At 37.0% G+C, this 25,276-nt stretch overlaps 2 non-coding genes and 1 pseudogene across 2 annotated transcripts; 1 reads left to right on the top strand and 2 right to left on the bottom strand.

Annotated features, from left to right (window-relative positions):
* Positions 1-25,276, bottom strand: part of LOC101424386 (transmembrane protein 126A pseudogene) — a 48,136-nt pseudogene that overhangs the window by 17,263 nt on the left and 5,597 nt on the right.
* LOC111762406 (U6 spliceosomal RNA) lies at positions 2,168-2,274 on the top strand. The gene has a single exon (XR_002795521.1). It is a non-coding gene; the product is annotated as a U6 spliceosomal RNA (small nuclear RNA).
* On the bottom strand, positions 9,702-9,810 carry LOC111762404 (U6 spliceosomal RNA). Its single transcript, XR_002795520.1, has one exon. It is a non-coding gene; the product is annotated as a U6 spliceosomal RNA (small nuclear RNA).

Consider the following 25,276-nt stretch of genomic DNA (forward strand, 5'->3'; position numbering starts at 1 on the left):
AAACAAAGGTAGTTTCTTGGGGTTATATAAGTAGATTGCCAAAAATGTTAAAATAATGATATATGTTAGCCAGAGAACTTGGTGCTCCATTCAAAGACTTTATCTTAAAAGGCTGACTTCTTAAAGCACTAAAGAGACTAGAACAAAGAGGATAAAGAACAGACCTCTATCATTGGGCAGATGACAGTGTGCATGTGTTATGAAGTGCATTTTATGAAGAAGTATGGGTTTGGAGGTCAGGATGAAGAGATCTAGAATTTCCATTATCCAAGTAAACTGAGTTCTAGTTCATGACATTTGGGATTCAACTGTCAAGGTAGAAAGAGCACAGAGCCTACTCTGACTTTTATCTAGTAGTCATAGCTTCAAAAGTCCAAATGCCTTTTAAAGCTTAATACAAAAAAAGAGGAACGAAGAAGGAAAGGGAAGAAAGAGAAAAGAAGAAGGAGAAAGAAAAAAAGAAAAAAAAGATAGAAAGGAAGAAAGAATTTAAAATGTGAGAGAAACACTCTATATTCTAGAAGAACACTTTATAGTAGTTATGAAACTCTTGGCACAGAATTTAATATCTCCCCTAACGTTGTAGATGGAGTATTAACCTTAATTCCAATTTACTACAAATACCAATATCTTATTTTTTAAAAGTATTTGTCAGAATTATTTAATGGAGCCTGTGAGATATAAAGGCAACTGAAAATTATTAAACTATAACCATCTATCCCTGAAGATAGGACTTAATGTAACTTCCATCTCTTGAATTTATGACCTTAAAAATTTCTGGAAAGTGTTCTTTAATTTATGCAAAGAACTATTGGAGTGAATTGTACTGTCTGTCATGGTTTCCTAAGAAATTTCTAGAATAAAGTTTGAACTATGAGTCCTATTGGTTTATGTGTGCAAATCTAAGGTATAGCTTTTTTTTCCTTAAATATCTTTGTGTCTTGTACATACCCATTTATATTTTAAGTGGTACATCTGGGTGAAGTCAAGCAGACTCGAAGCCTCTTAGCCCAACGTAGAATTACCAGTTGTTCAAAGAAGGCAGTGACAAAGCCCTATGGAAGAGGTAAAATTCAATTCAGCTTTACAGGTTTGGATTTTCTACCTGGAAATTCTTGCCATTACCACTGAGGTACAAAAGAAGAGGAGCTTCAGTAGCTCAATTGTGAATAAAATTTTCTAGGTAATTTATTGGTCCTTGGCCCCAGAATGCTAAAAGAAAGCACTAGAATTCTAGAGGAAAATATACATATAAGGTAAAATATGTTTTTAAAATTGAGCAATATTAATTTCTCTCTTCTTTCTCTCTTTGTATTCCGAAATCCTAGGGTTTCTGATGTTAATGCAGATCATTCAGGGGCAGAATTTTAGCTACTCATGGGAAAAGCAGCCATCAAATTTTCCAGGAAGACATTATTGATACTTTCCTTCCCATGTAACATCAACTGGATCCTGGAAATAGCTTCCAGGAAGTTCTTGAATGGCATTTTCAGTATTTCCCTGGATAGTTTAAATATAACCCATTACACAAAACTGGAGCCACAAAGGCTGTTACTGCTGGAAGGTGAGTGTTGGTTTACTATGGAAGTAGTTTACCAAATATCATTCAATTAGGATTAAGTTCCTGGGAAACTGTGTCATAAAAATAAATTCTGTTAACTTTTCTCAAATCTTTAAAGTTGCTTTTTTTAAGGGTTAAAATTTTTAGATGTAAATTTGATATCATTTATTATAAATACTTAAAATTGCTCAGTCAATGGACTATCTCAGAGGGGAAACCACAGTTTATGTAGAATTTAGGAATAACCACTAACCCCCATTCTATGTAAATTTTAGATCTTCATATTGATATTTGGGATCGATTTAGGGAGCTGAGAGGATCTGTGCTGTCTGCAGTCATGATATTTAATAACCTGTTCCAAATTATATTCTGCTTTTACCATTATAAAAATGTCTGATTCTTATAATCCTCAAAACAAAGATTTCCATTTTGTTAAAAAGATTTTTAAACAAGTTTAAAGATTATGTAAAAATATGGACACCATAATTGGAAGTGATTTAGAATTTCAAGAACTATATAATGAACATAATATTTACTGCCTGTATAAATAATTCCTTGTTTTAGATTAGTATTTTTACAGTATTTTGCAGTTTTTAAGAGTCACTTGTGCTTCTTTTGGCGGCACACATACTAAAATTGGAACAATACAGAAAAGATTAGCCTGGCCCCTACGCAAGAATAATAACCAAATTTGTAAAGTGTTCCATATTTTTAAAGGAAGGTATTGATAATAGGGTGGTATATAGGAATCCTGTATTTTATGCATATTGTTCTATAAACCCACAATTCATTTAACTAAAAAAAAAAAGAAAAGAGTCGCTTGAATACATCATCTCATTTGACACCAGACAGTGTAAGTGGCATTATCTCTATTTCACAGAGCAGGAGATTGAGGCTTACAAATGCTTGATGACAGCACTTGAATTTCAGTTCTTCAATTAAGTTCCTGAAAAATAAATAACTCAACAAAAATGGCTAAAGAAACCCATTTGGGAGAGATTTTAAACTGCTTCTGTCCTGAAGAAATCTTTCTTTTACCAAATGTTGAAAGACTACTTATGATAGTAAGGAAATAAACTTTAAAAAAAAGAAATGTCTGTGATTTTATTTGTAAATGGCTATTAAACCCTTCTTGTCCAAATACACAGTATTCCAAAGATAACCACAGCACTTTATTTATATAATCGTTTGAAAGATCCCAGCTATGGCACATCCCCTTTAAATATTCCCATATTGATTTTTTTAAATATATATTTTTATTAGAGAATTTGTGAGCTTGTGAAACAATTGTGCATAATGTGCAGAATTTCCATATGTCACCCCAAAACCTTGCATTGCTGTGGAACATTTGTTACAGATTATGAAAGAACATCATCAGACTATCCCCACTAACTATGGTCCATAGCTTACACTTGGTACATTTTTTCTATATACCCCCTATTATTAACACCATGTATTACTATTGTGCATTTGTTAGAGTTCATGAGAGAAAAGCACTCATATTTTCACTGTTAACCACAGCACATATTCCACCACATAGTTCATTGTTATATATGTCATGGCTGTTTCTATCCAAAGTGTAAACTCAGTGGCTCTCACTTTCATTACAGAATTGTGCCATCATCATCTCAGTAAATTTTTTAATGTTTTCTTTAGTCCAAAGGAAAAAGTCCTATACCCCCTTATTACTGACTCTTACCATTGATATAAAACCTTCTTTGACATTGATGCAAGACTATTACAATATTGCTGCTAAGGATAGTCCATAAATTACATTAATTGTATTTTTCCCATGCATCAACATATTCTTACTACCTTGTATTAGTGACGTATATGTGTTCTAGTTCATAGAAGAACATTCTTGTATTTGTACTACTAACCTATTAACCACAATCCTCATCTACCTCCAAGTTCACTGTGCTATTCAGTTCCTAGTATATTCTCTAGCTTTCTTTCAATTGACAATTAAGTCCCTAAATTACCCCTTTTAGGCACAATCCCATTAATAAACCAGCTGTGTTAGTTATACTTACTATAATGCGTTACCATCAACTCTATCCATTTCCACACTTTTATATTCAAACTCATTAAAACTTCTACATGCATTAAGCATCAGTACTCTTCTCCACCCTCATCCTATCTCCTAGTAAGGTTTTAACTCCCTGTGTTTATTCTTCACATTTAGTTCATTTTCGTGAGACCTTTCAATATTTGTCCTTTTTTATCTGGCTAATTTCACTCAGTTTAATGTCCTCAAGTTTCATCCATGTTATCATATGGGTCCCAATTTCATTTCTTCTTGAAACAGCATAGTATTCCAGGTATTAGTCAGTCAAGGGGATGCTGATGCAAAATACCAGAAATTAGTTAGTTTTTACAAATGGTATTTATTTGGGGTAGGAACTTATTGATACTAGGTGATAAAGCATAAGTTACTTCCTTCACTGAAGTCTATTTTCACATGTTGGAGCAAGATAGCTGCCAATGGCTGCGAGGTTTCAGGCTTCCTGAGTTCCTCCCTTCCAGGGTCTTATTTCTCTCTTGGTTCAAGGTTCCTTTCTTCCCAGGGCTTGCTTCTTCCTGGGCTCAGGGTTCCTCTCTTCCTGGGGCTGTCTTCTCTTTTCTCTGTGAGCTTACTTCCTGGGGCTCCAACGCCCAGGTACAGACCAGATTACAGACATAATCCAATATATATTTTTGAAATTCATAGCTATATCAAACTGCTACAGGTGGGTACTCTATGCCCTACTGATTACTTAACCAAGTAAACGTCTTAATTCAATATAATCTCATATGCCCGAGGAAAAGACCAGTTTACAAACATAATCCCATATTTCTTTTTGGAATTCATTAATAATATCAAATTGCTACAGTATGTATATACCACACTTTGTTTATCTATTTATCAGTTCATAGACATTTGGATTGTTTCCATCTTTTGCCAATTGTGAATAATACCACTATGAACATTGGTTTGCAAATGTCTGTTTGCATTACTGTTTTCAGTTCTTTTGGATATATTCTTAGTAGTGGGACTGCTGGATCATACGACAGTTCTATAATTAGCTTTCTGAGGAACCATCAAACTGTGTTCCACAGAGGCTACACCATTCTATATTCCCACCATATCCTCTCTAGCATTTATTGTTTTCTGTTTTCTAAATAATGAACATTTTATGGTATGAGATGCTATCTCACTGTAGTTTGGATTTGCATTTCCCTAGTAGCTAGTGATATTAAATATTTTTTCGCTGTGGTTTTTAGCCACTTGTATTTCCTCTTTGGAGAAATAGCTATTTAAGTCTTTTGCCCATTTTTTTTTTATTGGGTTGCTTGCTCTTTTTTTTTTTAACATTTATTTTAATTTTTTATTCCCCACCCCACCCCTCCACCTCATCACTGTCTTGCTATCACTGTCTACTCTCTTTGTCTGTTCATGTGTGCTGATCTTTTTAGGAAGCACTAGGAACTGAACCCAGGACCTCCCATCTAGGAGGGAGGTGCCCAATGGCTTGAGCCACTTCCATTCTCTACTTGCTCTTTTAATTTTGAGTTGTATGGCATTGAATTCAAACCCTTACTAGATATGTGGTTTCCAAATATTTTCTCCCATTTAATGGGCTACCTTGTCACCTTCTTGACAACATCCTTTGAAGCACAAAACTGTTCAATTTTGAGAAGGTCCCATTTTTCTATTTTTCTTTCATGCTCATGCTTTCATTGTAAGGTTTAAGAAATCACCACCTACCACCAGGTCCTGAGGATGTTTCTCATATTTTCTTCTAGGAGTTTTATGTTTCTAGCTTTTATATTTAAGTCTTTAGTCTATTTTGAGTTAATTTTTTCATAAGATGTGAGCTAGGAGTACTCTTTCTTTTGAATATCCAGTTCTCCACGATTTGTTGACTAGACTGTTCTGCCACAGTTGTGTAGGCTTGACAGCCTTTCAAAAATCACTTGAGCATAGATGTGAGGGTCTGTTTCTGAACCACAGTTTGGTTCCAGTGGCCTATATGTATCTTTATTCCATTACCATGCTGTTTTTAATGCTGTAACTAGATGTGAGTGTCCTCCAACTTTATTCTTCCTTTTAAAGATATTTCTGGCTATTTGGGACCCCTACCCTTCCAAATAAATTTGATAATTGGTTTTTCTATTTCTTTAAGAAAGATTGTTGGAGTTTTTATCAGTATTGCATTGAATCTGTACATCAATTTTGTAGAATTGACATCTTAAATGTTATTTAGTCTTCTCCTCATCCATGAACACAGAATTTTCTTCCACTTATTTAGGTCCTTTAAAATTTCATTAACAATGCATTGTAGTTCCTGAATATAAGTGCTTTATGTTCTTTAAGTTTATTCCTAAATATTTGATTGTTTTAATCACTCCTGTAATTTAGCTTTTTCCTGACTTCCACTTCAGATTGTTTATTACTAGTGTATAGAAACATTACTGCAATTAGCTCTAGTAGCTTTGGTGTAGATTTTTCAAGACTTTCTAGGTATAGGATCATATCATCAGCAAGTAGTGAAAGTTTTACTTCTTCCTTTCCATTTGGATGCCTTTTATTTCTTTTTCTTGCCTGATTGCTCTAGCTAGAACCTCTAGAACTATATTGTAAAACAGTGATGACAATGGGCATCCTTTTCTTGCTCCCTATCTCAATAAAAAAGCCTTCAGTCTTTCACCACTGAGTACAATGTCAGCTGTGGATTTTTCATATGTGGTCTTTATCAGGTTGGGAAAGTTTCCTTTAATTCCTACCTTTGATAATATTTTTATAAATTCCTGTCTTGGAATATTTTTATCAAGAAAGGATGCTGTATTTTGTTAGATGCCTTTTCTGCAACTATTGAGATGCTCATGTAATTTTCTCCTTTGATTTATTAATGTAACTTATTATACTGATTGATTTTCTTGTGTTGAATCATGCTTGCATGCTTGGTATAAAACCCCATTGATTATGATGAATAATTCCTTTAATGTGTTGTTCAATTAGCAAGTATTTTGCATCTATATTTATTAGGGAAAAGAGTCTGTAAATTTTTTTTCACAGTATCTTTCTCTAGCTTTGGTATTAGGGTGATATCCATATTGATTCTGATTCTGATTACTAAATGCATAATTATGATGGAAGAGTCCCAAAGTAGGTTTTTCTTATTTGCAATTTTAACACCAAGGAAGGAAACTGCTAGCAGATCTTATTCTTCTTAATATCTTTTGTCCTTCCTTAAACAGGAGTCAACAAACCCTACTTCTTCAGTTTACCAATTTAGTGCAAGATATTAATTTATGTGAAATCATTGTATCTTGTCTAATTCTACCTGTTTTGCCATCTTTTAAAAGTCTTATACCAATCAAATGGGTTTTTCTACATTTAAATAAATTTTATCTGGATATTTGGTGCTTTCTAATATCAAGGTGCAAATTACATCTAGAAATTACATTTACAATGACAGATTGGACTGGTCTTCATTTTGGAGTTCAGGAAGAGAGCTAGCCAAGCTGCAGTCATTAGTTGTTACAGCTGGAAGGGTGGGGAATGGAACTAGCAGCTGATGGGTAGCGGTAAGGGGTGCTGTTAAATATCCTACTTTGCACAGGACAGCTGTCACAACAAAGAATTTTCCAGTCCAAAATATCAATAGTGCTGAGGTTGACAAACAATTATTTAGCATATTGTGTTTGAGATTCATTCATATTGTTGCATGTATCAATTGTTTGTTCTTTTGTCTTGCTGATTAGAATTCTGTTGCATGAATACATCAGTCTGTTTACCCATTCACCAGCTAAAGGATATTTGGATTTGTTTCCAATTTGGGCCATTATGAATAAAGGTTATGAACATTTGCTTGAAGCTTTTGGGTGAGCCTAAGTATTAGGAGTAGGATTGCTTGGTCATATGATAAGGGAATGTTTAGCTTTGTAAGAAATTCTAAACTGTTTTACAGAATGGTTGTACCATTTTGCATTCCCTTGAGCAAAGTTTGCAAGTTCCAGTTGCTCTGTATCCTGAATAGCTTTTGGTATGGCCAAGGATTTTTTGTATGTTTTTCTTCATTGTGCTAATAAGTGTGTAGTGAAATTTTATCACGGTTTTAGGTTTTGGATTTTTCTATTTTAATTTCAACAATTTTAGAAATTAATCCACATTTCTGAGATTTCAAAAATAGTAATTAATTTTGTGCTTAATAACTCGCACGTCTTTATAGATCTTTATTCTGTGCTTTCTCACTGTGGAGCTACTGATTCTTTCACAGTTTGCCTTTAAGAGAATCTGGTTTCCCAGTGCTTGAACAATGGCCTTCAGGACGAAGCTGGCCCAGGCCCCAGCTTACTACATGGACTTTAATAAAAGGAGGAGAAGCCGTTCAAGTTTTAAACACAACTGAGGAATTATCTGAAAGAGTTGCATGCATTTCTCACATTTCACTGGGAAAAGGATCAGAGACTTGGATTCTGAGTGTTGGGCTTGGTGCCTGACTGGACCTTAGCACCACAGAAGACAGGACACAAGACAACAATTATTTTTCTTGGATCCAAGTATTTGTAAAGCATCGCCCTCTACTGGCTGGCTGCTGCAGTTATTTCCATGAAATTATAGGGAGGAACCAGTCTATAGCTTGTTATCAAACTTCACTGTATTCCTGCTTCTGCCAACTCATTATTAAGTGTTTTCTTGTGTCTTCTTTCTTTTTAGATCTATTTTTATTGATTCTCCTATCTCCCTAAAATACATTTGTCAGGAGTATTGATGCAGAGCAGATGTTTTGATTTCATTTACAGCAAACTTAAAATTTGCCATTAGAAATAACTGATTGTAGTCCTGAATCATTCCAGTCACGTTCGTGGCCTTCAGGTGAGAGAAATAGGTAGGAGGGCTTCAGTCCTCAGATATGACCATGACTTCTTAACTTTGGAAATTTGGTTCATAAATACAGAAGGATCATGGTGTTTAATGAGCAATAGAAAAATGGAAGAAAGTTAGTCTTAAAACTGTGTGTAAGAATAGGGACTCGCCAAGTGGCCAGCAATCTCAACCTGCTCTTTTCCTGTTAGGGACTTTCCTCAGTTTTATAAAATCAAGAATCAGGTTTCCAAATTTGGGATCCAGACATTTTGGCATGGTCCTTGCAACAATTTAACTTAAAACTTTGGTGCTCGTGGCCTTTGGCACCTTCAGCACTGTCCTGTGAAGTATTAGTTCAGCAAGCCCATTAGTTCACCCACACGGTAGGAAAATGGCCTAGGGGGAGCCAAGCTGTAAGCCCAACCCTAATGACTAGAGAAGTGGAAATGAACAGAGTCTTATCTACATTCTTTAAGACCGCACTGTTGTAATTATATATACTCTAGTACTGAGCCTCTCTGAGACCAAAAGATATTTACTTTACATTCAAATCCAGGTAGATAGAAACCTAACTTTTAAGGTGGTCAAGTCGTCAGTTAAAAATGATGTAGCTGATTTCCCTTAGTACTTCCAAATTTCCCTTTGTACCTTCCATTCTCAATATTATTTTAGATTTTCTCCTAAGTGACCTGTCACTTTTTTTTTAATCATTAAAATAATTGTGCGTTTACATAAGAATCATGCATAATAGACAGGATTCTCGTACACCTCCCCACCACCAAAGCCTTGCATTGTTGTGGAATATTTGTTATGATTGATAAAAGAACATCCAAATATTACTACTAACTATAGTTTATCGCTTACATTAGGTGTGTTTTTCCCATAAACCATCCTATTATTAACACCATGTATTAGTTATTCAAGTATTAGTTATACATGTATTAGTTCTGCATTCGTTATAAGATTATGTGAGAATGTTTTTGTATTTGTAATGTTAACCACAATCCATCAAACACCACAGGCTACGTTATATGACCCCAAGCCTTGTACAATCCATCCAAAGTGGACACTCAGGGCTCTCAGTTTCATCACAGAGTGGTGTTTCATAACCTCAATCAATTTTAGAACATTTTCAGTACTCCGGCAAAAAAAATTCCTTACGCTATTATACCCCTTATTGTTGACCCTTATTGATTAGTACCCTTGTTGCCACTGATACAAAAATATTGCAATATTACAGTCAACTCTCATTCCAAAGTTATGTTATTGATATTTTCCCCATGGATCAAAAATCTGGAATGCTTCTCAAATTTGTATGCCATCCTTGCACAGGGGCCTTGCGAATCTTCTCTGTATCTTTCCAATTTTAGTATGTGCCACCACACTATTTTCAGACAAATCATATACAAAAGGGAACGGTTTTGTATCAAGTCACCATGGATAGCTCTCTGAGTGAGTTGGTACTATCAAATTAATTTAGCATTATTGGAGACATACAATAATTTTTATTTTGTATTTATTTTTGGTGGTTTTTGGGAAAAGGTGGCTTGGCGTTGCAAACAGTTTTTTAAAATTCCATGTACTTGAGAAAAACCTGCAGTATCCCTGCTTTGGTTTTGCCTTTCAACTCCTGACTCCTGTAAGGCTTATATCTTAGGGCTACTTGCTAACTCTGATTTATAAATGAGACCTTGAAAAAATAGTGGGAATTTTTCTTTATTGACAACTATGTTTGGTAGTGTCTGATTAACATGAAAATATGGCAGTGGTGATTTTACTTCCAGAACAGATATCTTTGAATCAAACCTTCATGATTGGCAGACCCATCAAAGAGTAAAGCTGAGTGATTTGTTGTAAGACTGGAAATTTATTGACTTTAAGCTCATATAACTTCATGGTTTTTAAAATATTATAATTTTCCTTTTATTTTAGTTTTCAATAAAATTTCTTTCAAAATCCCAATGGTGCCAAGTGGAAACATGTCCCCTACCCTTCCCTCATCCAGTCTACCTTTACTTCTTTCATAGATAGTCTCCAGTTCATCTCTTTGCATCTTCTCCTGCCCTGACAGTATTGTTTTCTCACAATAGAAGGATCTTTTAAATATGTATCTAAGTACATGTCTCCCCTACTTAAAATCACTAACGGTTGTTTCCTTGCCTTGAGATAGGATCAGAAATTCCTCCTTTGCCCACAGCCCCATTTAAATCCCTTGTCCTAGCCACACTGCCTGGCCCTCTGTAATCAAGTCACGCTTGGCACTTGTATTACTTTTTTGTGCTCCTTCCCATGGAACAGCCTCCTCGTTTGCTCTTTCCATATGCTGTAATGCCAGGTCTCTTTCTTCCCTGCTTTCATTTTCCACAAAGTTCTGTCAGTCTAGGTTTACCTTTCCTCAGAAAAGGTTTTCTTGGTCTTGTTTATGTGGCAAGTTCCCCTATTGTAGTCTCTCTGTATTTCTTCTTAACACTTATCATTACTGCAATAAAATAGTTATTTAGTTAGATGTTCAATGTCTCTAACATTAAGGATGTGAGCTTTAAGAGGTTAATATTATCAAAACACATTAAATATCTCCTACAGTGAATGAATATTTAACTTTCAACAAATATTTGTCAAGGACATGACTGAATGGCATGTTCATTAATGTATTGTCAATATCTAGAATATAGAAAGTGCTCAATAAATTTTTATTTAATGAATATAAGTAAATATTTATTCAGTAACAGAGGAACTATAGTAGTATGGGACTGGTTGCTGTGAATCAGAGTGAGAGGGTCCTAGGAGGACAATAAAATTCAGAGTGAAAATACAATGCCCTATTTGAGTGATCATCAGCTCAGAGTACAGAGTTGAGAGCTCCTCAAGTTTTGCTTCTTTAAGAAGTTCATAGGGCATTGCACTTGTGGCAGAATATACGGTCCTGTCATTTACTGGCAGTGTAAACTGAGAAAGTCACTTCTCTCAATTCATAGATAAGGTGGGATTTTGCTACTTCCTTAACCAACTATTAAAGATTAGAGGGGAAGTGGACTTGGCCCATTGGTTAGGGCGTCCGTCTACCACATGGGAGGTCTGTGGTTCCAACCCCGGGCCTCCTTGATCCATGTGGAGCTCGTCCATGCGCAGTGCTGATGCGCACAAGGAGTGCCCTGCCACGCAGGGGTGTCCCCCGTGTAGGGGTGCCCCACGAACAAGGAGTGCGCCCCGTAAGGAGAGCCGCCCAGCGCGAAGGAAAGTGCAGCCTGCCCAGGAATGGTGCCACACACATGGAGAGCTGACACAACAAGATGACCAACAAAAGGAAACACAGATTCCTGGTGCCGCTGATAAGGATAGAAGCGGTCACAGAAGAACACACAGTGAATGGACACAGAGAGCAGACAACTGGGGAGGGGCAGGGAGGGGAGAGAAATAAATAAAAAATAAATCTTAAAAAAAAGACACATGAGAATCATATTAAAAGTGTGAGTACTTTGTCAACTCCAAAGGGCTATAGATGTATTATTATTTAACTTGGGAAGAATTTATAACATTTTGGTGGTAAAATAGGTAATTGTTAATCAGTTCAGAAGAGTATTAAGCCCTTTACTCTCAATTCCTCTCTCTAGAGTTACCCCCTTGCCTGCTGGTTTCTGTGTGCTCTTTTCATTCCAAACATGATAGATCAGTTGATAGATTGATACATACACACACACATACACACAAATATATGTATAAACCTAAAAATACGAATAGGATCATCATTCTGTTCAGCTGCACACTTTTCCAACTACATATTATATCTTGGGCATTTTCAATGACAGTGCATATGAAATTATTTCATTCTTTCACTACTATATGCTATTCCATTGCATATATCTGCTATGATTTATCTATCACTTTCAGGTTGATGGACATCTACCTTGTTACCACTCTTTTTTTTTTTTTTTTACTGCAAACAGTGATTCATTGACCATCTTTGCTCAATTTGGCCTCTAATTTTTCTGTTTAAAATCATTCACTAGTTTCCCATTTTTACATTTACCATCTATATGTTATGCCATATAGCAGGAGCCCAGTGGTTATGGAAAAGCTGTAGAAGGAAAGTTTTTATAATTTACATCCTGCTTTGGAGCAGTCCAGAATTGTCTCTAGTGTAACCTCCCTGCTCTGGCAAAGTTGATTTTTTCACTGTATGTGACTTTCTGTCTTTTTTGCCACTACCATTGAAACCTGCTGCTTAATAAGGTCTTCTTAGCTCTCTTTTTAAATTTCCATGTTTCTTTCATTCCTTCAAGATGCAACTAAAAATCTACCTCTTCCTAAAAGTCTGACTTAAGTTAATTTGACTTCAGTTTTTTAATGTCATCAACTGTCATTATTTACTTAAAAAAAATCGTTTATTGAGTCATTGCTGTACCCATCATACTAAAGTAGAAATGAATGGGGATATAAGTATTTTGTAAGATTGTCACACTCTAAGTTAACGATGGGCAACAGATGTGCCATAGGCAAACTCTTCAGAGCTCTTCTGTCAATTTTTTATCAATATTTAAAAATTTACTTTTGCTACAACTGAGTGTACATCATTATTCATGGGGTTTTCTGTCAGATGGCATGTTAAGTCAGCAGGGTATTGTGATATGGTTAAAGTAAAGGAAAACCCTTTCCATCTAAGAGGTAAGGAGAATTCTATAGCATTAGATCAGTACAGAAAGATTATGTGTTCACCAAAATGGACAGAAATTTTCCCTCATGAATTTTTTAAAAACTTGTGGTGAGGGTAGTGAAGCTCTCTGTTTACCAGTGACATACACAGTGACCAACGGTTTAATGAAGTAAACATGGATGCTTTTGTAGACATTGCAAGAAATGACTGGACTCGAGTCTGTTGTATTTGTCCAGTGATCCTTTAAGGATACTCTGTCCAAATTTGAGAACTGAGAAGTATGTGTAGAACAAAATATTTTTCTACTAGTCATTCCAGAACAAAGTCTTTCCAGAGCAAAGGAGATGCTCTTTCTTCTTTTGAAGTACTGTAATACCTGCTACAGTGTTGAGTAGCAGGTACTCAACAAATACTTCTTACTATTAAGTGGCATCAGTGTTGCCCCATAAACCAAAAACCAACCAACAAAATGAAAAATGAAGGAAAAAAATAAACCAACAAAAATAAAACTAGAATAGCTTAGAAAGTCACTATAGAAACAGACTTATTTCAACAAAATCCATTTTTGGGGGGGCTAAATAGGCAACATGTGTAGAAGAAATACCAAAAGGGTATTCTCTTAACAGCAAACAAGCAAACTCAGGAGACTGCAGTCATCCAACTGCAGCAGCCCAGTAGATTACGGAGCCACAAACAGCAACACTCTACAAATAGAATATCATAGACACAAACCAAAGAACAGCTTGAGCAAAATAGCAAAAATAAAAATAAATAGCCATAGCAGCAGCTATGATTCGTTTAATGCTTAAAATAGGTAGTGTTGTGTTTTAAACATATGTATGTTTAGACTCCCCCAGTTGTCTGCTCTCTGTGTCCATTTGCTGTGTGTTCTTCTGTGTCCGCTTGTATTCTTGTCAGCGGCACTGGGAATCTATGTCTCTTTTTGTTGCATCATCTTGTTGCATCACCTCTCCGTGTGTGCAGCACCACTCCTGGGCAGGCTGCACTTTTTTCACTTGGGGCGGCTCTCCTTACAGGGTGCACTCCTTGTCCGTGGGGCTCCCCTACACAGGGGACATCCCTGCATGGCACAGCACTCCTTACACGCATCAGCACTGTGCATGGGCCAGCTCACCACACAGGTCAAGAGGCCCTGGGTTTGAAACCTGGACCTCCCATGTGGTAGCCAGATGCTCTATCAGTTGAGCCAAATCTGCTTCCCTATGTATCACATTTTAATTCTCATAGCAGCTTTGCGTGGATAATTATTCTCATCACTATCTTATAAATGAAGACACTGAGACTTAGGGTATGTAAGTGATTTGCTCGAGCCATACAGTAAGTAGGCATGGACAAGAATAGGTAATATGGTTGGGATTCTGACCCATTCCTCACCCATATGCATATATTTGAACCATTATTTTCTCCAGACTCCTATGCCCAGCCTCTTCAGGTAAGGATGTAGGGTCTTTCAGTCACAATGACACAATTGGACAAGAGCAGCAGATAAAACCAAAAACTTAAGTGAATTCTTAACAGACATCAGGTTTTTCAATCTAACTAAAGAATTCCAAGGTAATTTAAAATTTATCCTAATCAGGACTGGGGATGCACCAGCCTCAGCCTTGATTGAGTTCTCTCTCTACAGCTCTGTTCATCTTGGCAGTCATCAAATGCTGTTTACCTGGCAGGTTCCCACAGTCATTCTGGCAGCCAGTGTCTGGCATAAGGATGTTGTAAGGAGGCTACTGTTTGTCAGGAGGCAGTATACACCTTTGATGAAGGATCATTACCTACCAGAACATCCTTATAATTCACTGATAGGTCACTTACATTTTATCACTTCCTGCTGGTCATTAGACGAGACAGCTTTCAAAGAGAGGCTTGATGGGTAGGTGAACAACAATATAATTCAGGCAGGAAATAGCTGCTACTGCATCACAATGTGCTGCTCTCTAAAGATACAATGAGGCTTTCATACCAATCCTTTCAAAAATGATACTGCAGCTTGACAGTGTTAAATTTAAAAGCTAAAGAACTGTGAAATGGAGTCTTTATAATTCAAGAAAATAAAGGGAAACTGTGGTCGAGATAATAAAAAAAAGATGGAAATCTACCAAATCAATATTTGACTTTGGCTTCCACTGCATAATTCCTTTTGCCAAGCAGGTATATCCACCTTAGTTATGTTTCAATTGATTGCAGTTAAACTGTATTTTCAATTCATAAATATCTCAAAGGTGAATGTTATAAAGGATGATCAAATGTACATTGAGCATTATCAGGAAAAGCCTCTCTATACAGTTGTGCTATTGTAAAGTAATTTGTACTCCCCATCACTGAGTTTTCAAGGAGAGTCATAAATAGCTGATATATTATTTCTGTACACAAACTAGTCTTGTAATGGCAGTTCTGTTCATTCATAAGTTCATGTTTATGGGAATTTATGGATAGGCTGCCAATGAGTGTACTTTTGGGATTTTAGATACAGTGTAGTAAAAATACATTTCCTATAGATATAATATAATGATTGATATAGATAAAGTAATATGAGCTTTTATTAGTAGTTGTAAGAAAACCTACAGAATGAGTTAGAAAGACAAGTTATTATGCTAATGTATTTGGATTTGTATGATGAAATTGCAGGCATGTGGACACCCCAGTCAATAGCTAAGCTCTCTCCTGACTTCTGCATGGAGATAACCAAGTTTCTTGTCTCATCCTTTGGAGCACTGTCATCACCTGGAAGTATGTTAGAAATGCAGAATCCCAGGTCCCACCCAGACCTTCTGATTCTTAGTCTGTTTTATAAGAAAATCCCTAGGTGATTTATTTGATATTAAAGTTTGAGAAGCCTGTTGTAAAGGAGAAGTTCGAGGATAAGGACCTCCCATCTTCTAGGTCTAAGGGTGGTAACATTAAAATCCTCAGTTCTTTGCTTGGCTCCTGAAAGTCTTGAGAATATTCTGGGCAATGATCAGCTCTCACTAATTTATTATTGGATGTATGTACATTTCAAATTATAGCTGCTTTTCTATAGCATATATATACATATACATATATTTGAAGACTTAATTTTCCAATTTGCTAATTTCCTTAAGCTGTTCTCTTATTTAGAATCCACTCTACCCAACCTACCCCACCCTACTCTATCTGCATTAATTGCATTAAGATGGCCACCTCATCTGTGAAGCCCCTCTTAGTGCCCAATGAGATCTTCCCATTCTGACTCCATTATCCTTAGGAAGAACCTCTGGTGGATCATTTACTGCATTCTTCTCTGGCTACAAAATGGAATCCCCTATTAGACTGGTAGTTCCTTGAGGGTAGGAGCTGAGTCCTGTTCTTCTTTGGAACCTCCATTACTCATAGCTTAAGCCCATTAGATTTTCTATAAATACATTTTACATTAAATCTGTATCTTTCATGTTTATATTTAGAGATTTCTGTAATTCTTTACTGATACTGAGAAAGGAATTTTACTCATAGGTCTTATATTTAGGAAAGTCTATACCTTTTATAATCTCATGTGAAATTGTGCTTGTCTGACCTAATGGTTGTGAGGAGAAGTTAATGCTAAGCTAAAGGTATTTTTTGATAGAAATCCTTGAGCAGTTCATTCTAGTTCAGTCCACAATTTATCCTGCTGATATGGTAACATTCAAATGGAGGAGTATTAGATTGGAAAATGAACATTAGATAAGAAGTTTGAGAAAATTCTTTAGAAAATATAATAAGGAAATGTTACTTGTTTGGGGTGTTTGACAGGAGGCATCTGGCACAGGGTGCACCTGGGACAGGCTTCTAGGGAATGTGTGAGTGCTCCTCTTGTCATATTGTGTTATATTAGTGGGTGGAGACACATACAATGAGAGGGAAAGTGTTGTACCCCCATCCTGGTGTGGACTGATATTCTCAAACAGACGAGAAGGTGTCTCTTGAGAGCATGGGTGGCTCTCATTAGGGAAGGACAGACTAGAGTGTCAAGCCCTCAGCATTGTTGTAAGTATCTATGAATCTTGGTCTTCAAGCAGTGAAGCTTGGTTGTCACTGTGGGCCCTGAGGAGTAGGATTTTTTTTTTTAACTAAAGTTTAAAAAAAAAGGAAAAAAAATAGATACAGGAGGAAAACCAATTTAAGATGAATGGAATATGGAAATTTAAAGAAGAGGTACATTCCTATGACTGGGCTACTCCTTTGGCCAAAAATGCTCATGGGGTATCATTAGGTGGCCAAGCAGTACAGAAGACAGGGGAGTAACTTGAGTTAGCGAACCTGTGTTCTAGTTTTGGCTCTTCTACTAACCAGCTGAGCACCTGAGAAATTCAGTACATTTCTCAGGTATCTGATGCCACATCTGAAATATAAATATTTAAATTTAGTGCTTCTTAACAGAGACGAATGACAGAACAATGTAGGGAGCTCAAAGGCATATGGCCATGTGTTACATTCCAAAATGCATATTTATTAGTCTATGATGGAATCCAGTCATGATATATCTTTCTAATTTCATCTCTGCTTAAGAATTTGTAGAGGGGAAATGGACTTGGCCCAGTGGTTAGGGCGTCCGTCTACCACATGGGAGGTCCAGGGTTCAAACCCCGGGCCTCCTTGACCCGTGTGGAGCTGGCCCATGCACAGTGCTGATGCGCGCAAGGAGTGCTGTGCCACGCAGGGGTGTCCCCCGCGTAGGGGAGTTCCACGCGCAAGGAGTGCGCCCCATAAGGAGAGCCGCCCAGCGGGAAAGAAAGAGCAGCCTGCCCAGGAATGGCGCCGCTCACACTTCCCGTGTCGCTGACAACAACAGAAGCGGACAAAGAAACAAGATGCAGCAAATAATAGACAAAGAGAACAGACAACTGGGGGAGGGGGGGAATTAAATAAAATAAAATTAAAAAAAAGAATTTGTAGGTGAGATGCTCTCTCACCACTCTTTCTAGCTCAAATATTCTCATCTAGCCCAACAATGACTGATGGTCAGTAATATACATTTTTGGCAGACACTATTGGTTGTATTCTTCTTCCCTTAGGAACAAAAACCCAAAATTTTATCTGGGCACATGGCCTTCCAGAAGAAAAATGACATTTCCCAGTTTCCCTTTGGGTGTGTCCATGAATTAAATTCTGCCCAAAGGAAAATGGTATGTGCAACCTCTGTAAGTGCCTTAAAGATGAGAGGATGTGCCCTTCTTCCTTCTTTCCTTCTTTCTGATGACTGGCATACATAAATGATAGCAAGACACAGATCAGCCATATTGGTCCATTACATAGAAGATACAGGTTGAGAATAGCAGAAAATCGAAGTAGATGTAGCCTCGATCCAAGAAACCATGGAAAGCCACACCAGGCCTGGATTCACTACATCCAGACTTCCTTCCATGTGAGAGGAATGCACTATTATCTTGTTAAAGTCAATTCTATTTGGAGTTTCACCTTTCTCACAATCAAACCCATTTAAAATTAATGCAATATAAACAATTCTTGAGGTAGGAAAAACAGTTTGTGGACTTGAATTGTGTTTCCCAATTTGCATATCAGCATGAATTTGAATGTCTTATTTACTGAGGCTTTTTGTTTTCTAGTTCTATAAGTACTGCATTTCTACAAGGCAGATAACATTCTGTTTCATAGAGAGCACTTCTTTTATTGCCAAGAGTAGATGGGAGAGGGAAGGTGAAGAAACACAATTTGCTTTTCTTGTTTTATCTTATTCTCTATGAATATTTATAATTTTTCTGGAATAAACTTACACACACATATTTAAATTTTTGGTGTTGAAAATACAATGCTCTCCTGATTATCATACATTTTGTATGAAAACTGGTAGGTCCTAAACTATAGTGAAATACCAAGCACAAATTTTTAAATTATATACTTCTTTTGTTAAAAAATTTTATTGGCAGTAAGCAAAACATATGGTGTTGTGGTTTTTTAAATTCTTCTACATATTTTCCAAATGTTTGTGCTTTGAAAAGAACACATTTAAAAGAATTCTAATCCTTTTTCTTTACATATATAATTGAATGAACACACAAAACACACACACACCATATATATGGAATTTGTTTCCTGTGAATTTCATTTTAGCTTGTAAAAATTACCTTTAAAAAACTTTTTATAACATTGGGATATTTGCACATTTTAAATTTCTGATTGGTGATAGAAATAAGGAGATGGTGAAATGGTCAAAACAAACCTACACATATTAGATTCAGGACATAAGACCTGCCAGATTCTGGGATTTGCTGTTATGTAAATGACCTCTTCAATTTCCAAACCTTTTTGAATGAACTGTGGTAAAAGACCATAGTAGATAATTCAGGCTATTTAATAAGCAATCTTTCTTTCTCTCCTTCACATATACAACAAAACAAACTCACTCTATCTCACACATGCACACATACATAAAGAACAGAAACAAAACAAATCATGCAAAGAATAGCTTGGAAAGGGAAAGGAAATAAAGAGCAAACCCAAAGACATTGCTTTTTAATTGTTTTTACCTTCATTTCTCTCATCTGGGTTAGTGTAGATGGAAGCCAGCGTGAATAAGGAAAAGATAACAAAAGCCAATAAAATGAATGCCATTTCCAGATTGGTGAATGGAAGCTCCATGAACCATCAAAAACTTCTTCACCTACAATACAAAACAAACATTGGCTGGTACACTCTTATACAGAGTTTAACACTTACCTATTTTAGAATCAGACAATATGAGATTTACTAAAACTTGTTTAAATACTTTTGTGCACTTGGAGCAATGCATTTGGCACTGGCAAAAAGGGAGCATGCTCTCATTTTTTTTTTTTTTTTGAAATTTGGCATAACTCAACTTATACTGTCACTGTGTAGATCGAATGAGAACATGGAAGTCTGAATGGCAAAGCCAATGAATGCTTACACATCTGTGGTGGTTTGAAGCTATTTGTACCCACAGGAAAAAATGTTCTTAAGAATAATCCATTCCTGTGGGTATAACCTTTTATAAGTAAGACTATTTGATAAGGCTACTTCAGTTAAGGTGTGACCTACTTTATTCAGGATGGGTCTTAATCCTATTTCTGGAGTCCTTTATGAATGCTATGAACTCAGATGAAGAGGGAAAGCCATGGAATCAAGAAGTTGTACAACAAAACCTGGAAGTAAAGGGAGAGACCAACAGATGCCATGTGCCTTGCCATGTGGTAGAGGAGCAAAGGATTGCCGGCAGCCAGTCTTCAGGAAGAAAGCATTGTTTTTTTTTTCTTTTTTTCTTTCTTCCCTCCCCTTCCCCACCCCGGTTGTCTGTTCTCTGTTTCTATTTGCTGCGTCGTCTATGTCTGCTTCTGTTGTCAGTGGCACAGGAATCTGTGTTTCCTTTTGTTGCATCATCTTGTTCTGTCAGCTCTCCGTGTGTGCATCAGCATTCTTGGGCAGGCTGCATTTTCTTTCATGCTGGGCGGCTCTCCTTACGGGGCGCACTCCTTGCGCATGGGGCTCCCCTACGCGGGGGACACCCCTGCATGGCACAGCACTCCTTGCGCGCATCAGCATTGCACATGGGCCAGCTCCACACGGGTCAAGGAGGCCCGGGGCTTGAACCACGGATCTCCCATGTGGTAGACGGACGCCCTAACCACTGGGCCAAGTCTGCCGCCAAGCATTGTCTTGATGATGCCTTGATTTGGGTATTTGGGTATTGATTTTGGGTATAACCTCAAAATGTAAGCTAATAAATTCCCATTGTTTTAGCCAACCCATTTCAGCCTTTAAGCAGTCTAGGAGAATAAAACAACATCTTTATGAGTTTCTTTGGGCAAAACTCTATAGGTATAGATCAGTTATATTTCAATCCATGAAGGGAGAGAAGAAGTACCGATGTCGATTTCTTCCTAACCATGACTACACCCAGGTTCAGGGTAAAATCTCTGATTCATGTGCCTGAAATTATCTGGCACCTGCTAACTAGATGGTAAATAGACAACTGAAACAGTTTTTAATGCAAAAAACACAGATGTCAGAATAGCTGTGTCAACCCTAAAACCAATAAGAATAGTATGTCAACAATTTAACTGTGAGAAATCCAATTACAGACCTAAAAATGTAAAGCTTGTGAGTTTTGTGTATTTAGAAAGATAATAATAATTCTATTGGGAAAAACATGGTAGTTGGAAGTGACATTAAAAGTAACCACTTTCAACAACAACAAAAAAGAATTCTGTTTTTCAATTTTCACTACATAAAGATCAGATATTAAACTGCTGCAGACATATGAATAAATATATATTTCTGAAGGTAGAGAAAGAAATTTCACATCTTTCCACTGTAACTCATCCCAAATTCTTCATCTACTATCTATTTTCCAGAAGTTATTTGTTGGGGTCTTTCCACTAAGTTTTCAGGTTTCTTTGAATATGTTTTTTTAAATTAATTTTTCATATCAATATTATAAATTACTCAGTTATTTACAATAATAGTAAATCTGCTTTAGTCAATGGTTAAACTCCACCCTTATTATTGTTCTTTCTCGGTCTTGAGGGATTTGGGATGATGTCCTCTCTGACTGCTTCAGGTTGAGAGGGGACACACATATTACGGGGCTTGCAGTTGAACTACTCTTTGCATTTGAGATGGTGTGGTCCATTTCCATTGTTCGGTTAGTTGTCCAGGGCATGTCCAAACAACTGGAGACTAGGAGTTGGCCATGTATCTGCTGGGTTTCAGGACTCAACTGGCATAGGATGAATACGAGAGTTTTTAGTCATCCAAAGTGATTTACAGATTCAGTGAAATCCCTATCAAAATTCCAATAACCTTCTTTGCAGAAGTGGAAAAGTCAATCATCAAAATTATATGAAACGGGAAGTGGACTTGGCCCAATGGATAGGGTGTCCACCTACCACATGGGAGGGCCGCGGTTCAAACCCTGGTCCTCCTTGACCCATGTGGAGCTGGCCCATGCACAGTGCTGAGGCATGCAAGGAGTGCTGTGCCATGCAAGGGTGTCCCCCACGTAGGGGAGCCCCACGTGCAAGGAGTGCGCCCTGTAAGGAGAGCCGCCCAGTGCGAAAGAAAGTGCAGCCTGCCCAAGAATGGTGCTGCACACATGGAGAGCTGACACAACAAGATGATGCAATAAAAAGAAACACAGTTTCCCAGTGCCATTGATAAGGATAGAAGCGGTCACAGAAGAACAACATAGCGAATGGACACAGAGAGCAGACAACTCGGGGAGGGGAGAAAAATAAATAAATAAATAAAAATTATATGAAAGGGTAAAAAACCTTGAATAGCCAAAATCATCTAGAAAAAGAAGCACAAAGTTGGAAGACTCACACTTCCAAAGCTACAATAATCAAAACAATGTGGTACTGGCCCAAGCACAGACATATAGACCAACGGAATAGAGTTCAGAGTTCAGAAGACAACCCTCGTGTCTGTAGTCAATTATTAGCATCTTTTAGAAAACATATGTGCCATTTATTTTGTTTTATAAACTTTTGTTAAAATACACAAGAGTAGAGTAAGAAATGTTTTTGCTTATTTGCCCCATTGGGTGGCAGTGATATAGGTGGCAGGGGCCAGCAAAGGACTGGTAACATTCACACCCACAGGAAGATGCAGATCAGGCTGATGGGACCCACCCCACTTCCAGAACTGCCTGATGTGAATTTCACAGTTAGTCTTCATGGGGAGACTCACAGATCAATTTGACAAAAGTAATTGTATGACCAGTTACTTTCTACAATGGTGCCAAGTCCACTAAATGAAGGGAAAAATAGTCTCTTTAACAACTGGTGTTGGGGACATCAATATGCAAAAAGAATATTAAAAAATGAACTCCAAATGGATGAAAGACCTAGAAATGGGAACCCAAACTATAAAACTCCTAGAAGAAAAACATAGGGAAGTATTTTCAGAATTGTGTGTTAAGGAATGGTTTCTTAGATTTAAAACCAAAGCACAAAGAACAAAAATAAAAAATAGATAAATAGGACTTCTTCAAAACTTAAAACCATCATGCATTAAAGGTTTTTAACATGAAGATAAACGACAACCTATAGAAAGGAAACTATATACCTGATAAGGGCATAATATCCAGAATATATGAATATATGAAGAAATACTACAGTTCAACAATAAAAAGACACACACACACAAACCCAATTTTTAAAAATGGACAAAAGACTTGAAAAGACAATTCTCCAAAGATGTACAATACTATAACCCCATGAAAAGAAACTCAACATCAGTAGCCATCAGGGAACTGTAAATCAAAACCAGAGCAAGATACCATTTCACAACCACTAGAATGGCTACTATTTTAAAATATGGAAGATAACCAGTGTTGGAGAGGATATGGAGAAAAAGGAATACTCATTCATTGCTTGTGGGCATGAAAAATGGTGCAGCACAGTGGAAAATAGTTTGGTGGTTCCTCAGAAAGTTAGTTATAGAATTACTTTATGATCCCACAATCCCACTTATAGGTATATATTCAAAATAATTTATATACTCTGTATGTGAATTTTCTGTAACATAAAGCTTCTTTGAAGACAAAATTAAAAATTTAAGACATTGGGCAAATGAATGGAAGCAAATGTCGCTATACATACAAGGCAACAGATCTTATGGTGATGAAAGATTTATGTTAATTTTTTTAAATTTTATGTTTTTATATTATCTCAAACTTTTTAAAAAGTTTTCACATTTTATTCATTATTTTTAAAACCCTGATTATAACATCATTTTCCTATTAATTGTATTCAGTTATTTTGTTGGCTTCAATTTTTAAGAAGGTTTGGATCATAGAAGGGGTACAACTGTGGCAGGCGAGGATCATTGGTGTGGAGTGTCAGAGAGGGGGGATACATGGGAAGGGGTTTATCTGGGGTATACATATAAGGCATATGAATGTATTCAAGTGTTCATGGGGCATTGTCACAGTGGGTGGAAACCCACACAATAACCAAAGAAATATCAAATTCTCATCCTGGAAATCTCTACCACATTCTCTCTGTCTCAGGGAACAGCAAGAATCCCCTGAGTACAGGGGCAGTGGCTACTGAAGGATGGTGTATCATTGATGAGCCCTTGATTGTGATGACTGTACTTATGAACCTTTACTTTTGAAATTGACACCTAGCATAGTGTTATAGGTGTCTAAGCGTTACCTACTGAGAACCTCCTTGTTCCTCAAATGTGGCCTCTCTCTAAGCCAAAACTTTGCATATAAATGCATTACTTTCCCCCCAGCTTGGGGCATGACTCCTGGGGATGAGCTTCCCCTGCACTAAAAGATTACTACCAAGAACTAACTAGCAATGCAGTTGGAAAAAACCTTCACCAAAAGGGGGACAGGGTAAGTACAAATTTATATGACTAAGAGACTTCAAAGTGAGTCAGGAGGTCATTTCAGAGGTTACAGTTATGTAGCCTCAGCAGGAACTCATTGACTGCCAAAGTAAATATTACCTCAAAGAGCAAGACTCCTGAGAGCTCTGAAGACATCCAGACACTATAGTCAGGACAGATAGCTCAGGAGTTTGGTGCCCTGCCAGTGGGCCCTACTTTGGAATTTACACTCCCCAGTGTGTCAGAGTTGGACTTAGCTGTTTTTCCCTACACATGGCTCTGCTACCCCTCTATGTGTACCTATAGTTAGTACAAGAGTTGATAGTTGTACATCCAAGAGACTTAAATCTTTGGGCTGTCTATGTGCCAGTTGGGCCTTGAATCTCAACAGATTTGTAACACCTACTCCACAGATCATTGGACTCACCCAGGACAAGTAAGAAGGAGATGATGACTGACATTGACCATCTCAGGGAACAGAAAGAGTACACAATTGCAAGGAATAAAGTCCCATCCATCTGCCCTATGGAGTCTAAGCCTCCTCTCAATCACCATCACAGAATCCTCAGGATTGGGGAATGGACAATGGACTAGAGTAGACTTATAGTTGTTCTACTATAGACTTGTTGTGATCCTAGCAATGGATCAACTTTTATCATGGATGTGGAGTCAGTGGCTACTCTAGGTTCTGAGGGGAGAGGGAAAAATAGGTGTAATTTGGGGGCATTTTTGGGATTTGGAAATTATCTGAATGACATTGCAATGACAGATATAGGTCATTGTATATCTTGTAATAACTTGCAAAAATGTGCAAGAAAGAGTGTAAATACAACATAAATTATAATCATTGCTTAGTGCCAGTGCTCCAAGATGTGTT

The sequence above is a fragment of the Dasypus novemcinctus genome, chromosome 1 (genome assembly GCF_030445035.2).
Source record: "Dasypus novemcinctus isolate mDasNov1 chromosome 1, mDasNov1.1.hap2, whole genome shotgun sequence".
NCBI classification, from domain to species: domain Eukaryota; kingdom Metazoa; phylum Chordata; class Mammalia; order Cingulata; family Dasypodidae; genus Dasypus; species Dasypus novemcinctus.